The sequence below is a fragment of the Halyomorpha halys genome, unplaced genomic scaffold, assembly GCF_000696795.3.
Source record: "Halyomorpha halys isolate HHAL.00 unplaced genomic scaffold, Hhal_1.1 Scaffold11.1, whole genome shotgun sequence".
NCBI classification, from domain to species: Eukaryota; Metazoa; Arthropoda; class Insecta; order Hemiptera; family Pentatomidae; genus Halyomorpha; species Halyomorpha halys.
Window position 1 is genome coordinate 23359 of NW_027111958.1, and position 7263 is coordinate 30621.

At 30.6% G+C, this 7263-nt stretch overlaps 1 long non-coding RNA gene across 1 annotated transcript; it reads left to right on the top strand.

The window, feature by feature from the left end:
- The first annotated feature begins 558 nt into the window (after positions 1-558).
- Positions 559-2997, top strand: LOC136796359 (uncharacterized). The gene is made up of 3 exons (XR_010844060.1): positions 559-715; positions 800-902; positions 2763-2997. It is a non-coding gene; the product is annotated as an uncharacterized lncRNA (long non-coding RNA).
- The last annotated feature ends 4266 nt before the right edge of the window (positions 2998-7263 follow it).

Consider the following 7263-nt stretch of genomic DNA (forward strand, 5'->3'; position numbering starts at 1 on the left):
CTTCCAACACATTACAAAAGACTGATCTACATGACTGTAATAAGGCCAATCTGGACATATGGAGTTGAGCTTTGGGGCTCCACTAAACCTTCGAATTCCTCTAGTATCCAATCCTTCGTAAAATCCTCAATGCTCCTTACTTTGTCACAAATAAAATCATACATTTATAGACCTTAATGTTCCCTATGAAACCGATCTAGCCCGAACCAGATATCACTCCCTCCATTATAAACTCTCTAACCACTCAAACCCCCTAGTTTCTAATCTTACATCCTCTTCCATTCCTGACAATCCTCCGAGGCACCTACAAAGAAGATGGCCACGATACCAGCTAATGTAAAATGTCATTAGAGTGCTACCAATGGGTAGTTTCTCTACACGCCTGTAACACTCCAATTAAACTTAGATAAGATTTACTAAATGTATTATAATGTACAGTTGTAAATAGCAATAAATAAATATTTAAAAAAAAATACATTTTAAGAAATCACGATAAAAGAAATTATCTTATCACAATTTTTCTAATTGACAAGATTTATATTTAAATCCCTTACACTAATAGCTCGGTTTATAATTTTAAAATATCACTAAGGAATAAATATGGTGGCTGTAGTGTTATTATGTGTTATCTCCATATTGATGTATCCCTCCGCCAATACTTTTCCTACAATTTTTAACCATTTAGCCAAAAACGAATACCTTAAATCCAGACCAGGTGAGTATGGATATTTTAATTTGTTTTCATTTTTTTAAGTATGTTCAATTGGTTCTTTCACTTGCCCTCTAATTACCATTGCAGATATAATATATTGTGGAAATGAGAAGTTCTGCCCAGGTAGTATGACGTGCTGTGATTCAAAAACCTGTTGCGAACTGGACGAAGAAACAAAACAACCAACACTGTGAGTTTTATACAATAATAAAATTAAACTTTTGGATTAAGGTAATACAATACTATTATTGTTATTATATTATACTATTATTTACTTTGTTTGAGATGGGCACGATTATTACTAGGATTGATGTAACGAAAGTATTGCAGTGGGGTGAAATCAGACTGGGACACCTGAAGCAAGCTTTCCACTTCCCAGATTAGGCAAAGAAGATAGTAGTTACCTACTTATTCTACCAAAAACTTAAAACAACAGACAATTTCATGAACAAACAAATGTAGACAGAATGAGGGCTACACAAAATGAATATTTTTTATTATGTTCTTACATTATGCACTTCTATGCAGTTGGTCAGATTGTCAATCTGATTATAGGCTGATTCGATTTTCGTTAAAGTGCAGTTTATAGAGATAATAACCATTTCCAAGTTTTGTGTAGGTTGTTTGAGTCGTGTTGAAGTCAATTCTATTTTTTTGTTTCCAAAAGTAATCAAAGGCATATGTAAAGCAAAAACTTTAAGCCCCCAAAAAATATGATTGAATTAGTAGCAGGCAGTTTCCTTTGTAACGTTGTCATGTATTGTGTTTTAGTGCTACGAACACTCTTCTTCTAACAAGCAGTGTAGGTTATAATTTTTTTTTTTTTTTACATCTTTATTGAAATTTACAACTGTATATTATATAATACATTCAGTAAATTTGATCTTAGTTAAAATGGAGTGTTACAGGCGTGTAGAGAAACTGCAAGGTTAGAAACTAGGGGGTTTGAGTGGTTAGGAAGTTTATAATGGAAGGAGTGATATATGGTTCGGGCTAGATCGGTTACATAGGGAACATTAAGGTCTTTGTGGATGGTTTTATTTGTGACAAAGTAAGGAGCATTGAGGATTTTAGGAAGGATTGGATACTAGAAGAATTCGAAGGTTTAGGCCCCAAAGCTCAACTCCATATGGCCAGATAGGACATATTATTGTCACGTAGATCAGTCTTTTTGTAATGAGTTGGAAGTTTAGACCGTTTGTCTAGTAAGTGCTGTAATAGGTCGAGAAATAAATAATAATAATTTGTGCGCACAGAGCTGTTTCCGTTTCAGTAACAACTTATAGGAATATGTTACAGCTAAACAGAATATTTTAGGAAAATCTTCATTTCGTCATGGAACTGTCTTCATCTTCGTCATCACATCCATTTCTTCTGTGAATTCGAAGTCACGGCTTATCGGAAATGGCGTTTCAAGATAATTTTCAGCTTTTCTAGCACTCCAATATTTAGCTAAATGTGGTAAAGCTGGAAGAAAAGTAATTTTTTAAGCCTGTACATTCGATATTGTTAATATTAGTATGTTTTCGAGTTTGAATTCTCAAATCGTTTGTAATTGTTATTTAAATAGTTTAGTCCAAAATAATTACATTCGGTCACGGAACTCATAACCATTTTTCAGTGAATTCAAAGGCAAGGCCCATCGGGAATGGCGTTTTAAGATTTCTGCTGCTAGTTTTGAATCAACCCATAATTGGGTAATAATCTAGCAGCCGAGCGTGATTCTGATCAAAACACCTCCTTGCTTCACCGTTGGTCTAGTAACAATGCTTCCTTACTGAAGCCCTGCACTTTCATGGGTCGTTGCGGTACAGATCTTTGTTTTTTTTTTTTTGGTTTTTTTAAATAAATAAAAGTATTTATAAGAGCAAATCCAAACTTTTCCAGCATTGCTAAGTACCTTTATTTTTTCAGAACTTGAGCTCATAATTTCGATTAAGATAAATTATATATTATACACAATATATAACTGTGTAATCACGTATGCAGTTTCTGATTCTAGCATGGTAATTTTTTTTTACTTGAATTGAAATATTATTTATTTTTCCAGAACCATGCCTTCCAAAAGACTGTTTGTAGATGACAAAAAATAGATACAATTTACACAATTCCACAACGGAAACGTTCTGATGTTTCGACGGAAATGAATCCATTTAGCAGCAGCACACACACACACAGATAAATAATAAATATCTGTAATCACTAGTGTGTTTTCTAATTGGTTTATTATGTCGTTTGATGATCGATTTCCTATGAATGTGAAAGTAAATAAAAAATCGAATCTGCTCCTTGTTTTTTTCTTTATTGCTTCCTCATTTTTAGGAATTATTTAAAATTATAAACTAAGTTATACTTCGTCCTTTTTCATTTTTTTTTCAGCATAAATATAATACCTTCATATTGTTTGCACATTAAATTCTTAACATTTGCAAGCGTTAAGATTGTTAACAGAAATGGATCCAGTTAGCAATACATAAACCAAATTAATACCTCCCTTATTCACACGTAGGTTTATCAATAAGTTAATTTGAGCATATAACGATTAATATAATATTTATGTTACGCTAAATCGGAAAAATTGTAATTTACATCACTAATTTTCAAACTGTGCAACAGAAAATAAATAGCTTATTTCAATATTTTATTCAGTATTTCGCCATATGAAATTAATCATGGAAGAGTTAATTTACTTTTAGAAATTTATCATATTTTCTCCTATAAATGCCTGAAAGTCCATGAATCATATAATACCATATTATATTATATAAATATGTATTCTGGTATGATATCCATTTAATTCTAAAAAGAAAAATAATTTGAAGTTGGGATTATATAATAATAATAAATTAGGAAGATTTATGGATAATATGAAAGACAAAATTGACTATAAACATAAATTAAATATTTTTTATAAAGATAATTGCCAGGATTGTGAAGGTTTATACATTGGGGAAACATCTAAAAAATTAAAAACAAAAATTGTTCAACATTAATTATTTATTATTAATTAGATTAATTATAAAAACATAAAAACATCAATATTACATCACAGGTACAACATAGTATTAAATAAAAGCAATTTGATTTCAATAATCTAGAAATGATTAGATATTGTTAAGCATAGTAAGATTTGAAAAATAATAGAATCAGTACATATAACTAAAACCATAGACAAAGCAATTAATTTTAAAACAGATACTAAAACTTTAAAACAATAGAGGTATTCATGATATTGTGTTAAATGTAAATGATATAAGTATAGCATTGTGAGCAGCCCTATTTAAAGTCATGTTAAATGGTAAATGCATAAGAGCTCCTAGTGGATTTTCTGAGCATCTTGTTGTATAACCTTTCCTTCGAAAACTTCATGCTATTGTTTACTTCTAAGTTTCATTACAGTAATTTATTACAACATGCCTAAAATATGTGAAAAGTAGAAGTGTAAAAGTTTGGAATGTATTTTTTTAAAAGTCCAGAACATAAGGCAAAAGAAAACAAAAACCACAAACTACCAGTAAGTAACCTAACACGACAACAACAACAAAAAAACGGTGACAAGCTCAGCTGGTCTGTTTCGTGACGTCATTCTCCATTTAGCAGACCTAGTAACAGACTCTCAGCCATGTTATGTCGTTTTAACATCGTAAAAGAAGGAAATATTTCACCATTTAACATCAGTTTTTTTCATTTAACATGTTAAACTAAAGATCATGAATACCCCTATTATAAATAAATTAACATTTTAGTTTTGTGTATTTTTATTTATTTTTTTTGTAGATTTATTTAATCTTTGTTGTTGTTGTTATTATATAAAAATTGTTTTTAATAAATTGTTAAATTTAGTTAGATTTTTCATCTTTGTCGTAATATTGAAGATTATTGTTATAGTCTATTTGGTTGTTATCATAATAAAAGGTAACCTTCAGGAAGGTAATTATTCTCCTTCATTAAAAATGTATAATAGTTGATATTATAAAACGTTTTTTAATAATTAACAATAACATAATCAATATTACCATGTAATGACAAATAAGAAGTTAATTATATACATAAAAAAGTTAATCAGGTAAATAGTTCATGAATAGTTTAATGAATAATGTGATATGGTGGTAATGTTGTAAGCATATGTTAAATATTGTTGAATTTGTTTTCTAGCAACCTGAAGATGGGGGATAATCCCGAAACGTTGTTGTCTGTGAAATAAACTAATATATTTTAATAAGGAAGTTTGTATCATTCACCAATTTCATATTAGTTTCTAGAAACTGTTTCAGTAGAAGATCATTAATTTAATAATATCACTACTTTTTTTTTCCTGTTTATTATTTCCTCATTTTTAAAATATAAGTTGAAAGAATATTCCAAGTAATTGTTAATGTCAGCTTTGCAATTATTGGAGAGGAATTGTTATTTCTGCTTTAACATTTTCAAGATGGATTGGATTAAGGATCTTAAGATGAGGATTAATAGCTTTGATGACGTGTTTGCAGAATATTTGAGTTTTTTCCTCATCTGATCTTGACAAAGTCTTATATTCAGTGACCAATGGATGGTTAAAGAATTGGTATTTTAGTAACTTACTTAGCTAATCACAATGATTTGTGGATGGTATTTAGGTTTTCTGTAAAATTATGAACATTTTTAATTCTATATTTTCTTAATAATAAATCCTTAATTGCATTTTGTTGTTGTTGTTGATTGTTGCTTAAAAGCGTAAAACCCTCTGGTCATCAACGCCTATGGGATGATAAAAGTAAAAAAAAAAAATAATAAAATAAAATAAATAAATAAATAAAAAATAGAAAAAAAAAATAGAAACATAATTTAAAAAAAAAAATAAATAAAATAAAATGAAAAAATTAAATAAAAAACATAAAAATCGAAGAGGAGTTATAATTTATAAAGAAGGCGATGTGCTTTTAAAAATTCAAATACTCGTGTAATTTTAGCTTCCTCATCTGCGAGAGTTTCGGATAAATTTGGGGTCAGTCCTATCCTGTTTATTGTTGGCAAATAGTGAGTACACTCTTCGAAAATATGTCTAATCGTAAGAATGGACTGACAAGATTTGCACGTTGGAGGTGGCAGTTTTCTGATCCGGTGAGAGTGCGTGAGGAGAGTATGGCCTATTCTCAAGCGGGCCAGAGCAACCTCCTCCCTTCGGCCCTTAATTGCATTTTAAACTCTGCAATCCCATTATCACAATTCTTGAAGATTGTTTTTTTAATACTACTTTTTATTTATTACTGGACTGTCCTCCTCCCAGACTGTCTTCCACCGTCCCCTCGGTCTAACTGTGTTCTTCAACCGTTTTCAAGTGTCCCCTGACTTTTTTTCTTGGCCTTTGAGTGCATTGTGAGTTGTTACTAATTAATCGGTTCGCATAATTAATAAAAACAACTAGACCCTGTCTGCCCTCAATAAAAGTGTGGCCATCTTGGCTTTCTGATATTTCGAATAACGATGAGCCACTACACCAACCTTGGACCATCGCTACGGTGTATTTAGCTACTGAGCTGCGACCTACATAACTCGACAAGCGAAATATTTTCCTCTGACCTATCGGAGGTGATCAACCGTTCGTCGAACAATATTTATTATATATATATTTGTTTTTTGTAAATTAGTTTCTTTTCGTTTTCGTAATTTATCTAATTATTTTATTTTATATAAAAGGCCTATTTATTTTACTTGTATTCATTGTTTTATATAAGATGAATAAAACGTTTTAAAATGTTTAGTTCAACCAAATAAATGTTTATATCCGAGCAAGGTTTTTTTTTGCTGTTTTTAAAGCCTTCCAGCAAAAAGGCATAGTTAATTTGAGGTGGCTTTAACAAAGTAAAATAATTTTACAATTGCTTCACTAGTGTAAAACACAGAGGATGAAAATAATCCCCCGAAAATCCTATAAAACCACATCGCTCAGTGTTAATGCTATGAAGAACAATAAAGTTTAAGCTTGTAAATGGAAGTAAACCAAAGTTATCGAAATGAATTATTGATGAATATATTTTATTATTATTTTCAATATGTTTACTCCATACTTATTAGGAAGTCATTAGATTATTCTTATTATATTTTAATAATTTTTTTATTGTGTTTTACAACTACATAAGAATATATACAACAAGTAAATTTGCTTTGGGGCCGTTCGTAGCTCAGTGGTAAAGACACAGTCTAGCCAATTTGATGTCTATTGGTGGTTCCGGTTCGAATCCGACCTGAAACGTCGACTTTTTTCATTGAGTGGCTGTCCCACAAAATGATCTTTGACCTCCAACCATGGTTAGGCAGTATAGGACACCAATGGGAGTTTTGGAAAAAAAAAATTGCTGTTTATGATAAAATGATATGATACAAACATGTGGAGAATCTATTCATCATCAACTCCAATAACATTTCTAAAGGAGAAGATCTCGAGATCATCTTCTTTTTAGATGCCTAGGAGGATTATTAGATAATGGAACAGAAACCAGGTCAGAAACAAGTTGGTTTGGTTTAGGGGGGGAGATTATCATGGAAGGATTAGTATCTGGATCTGGCCAAAT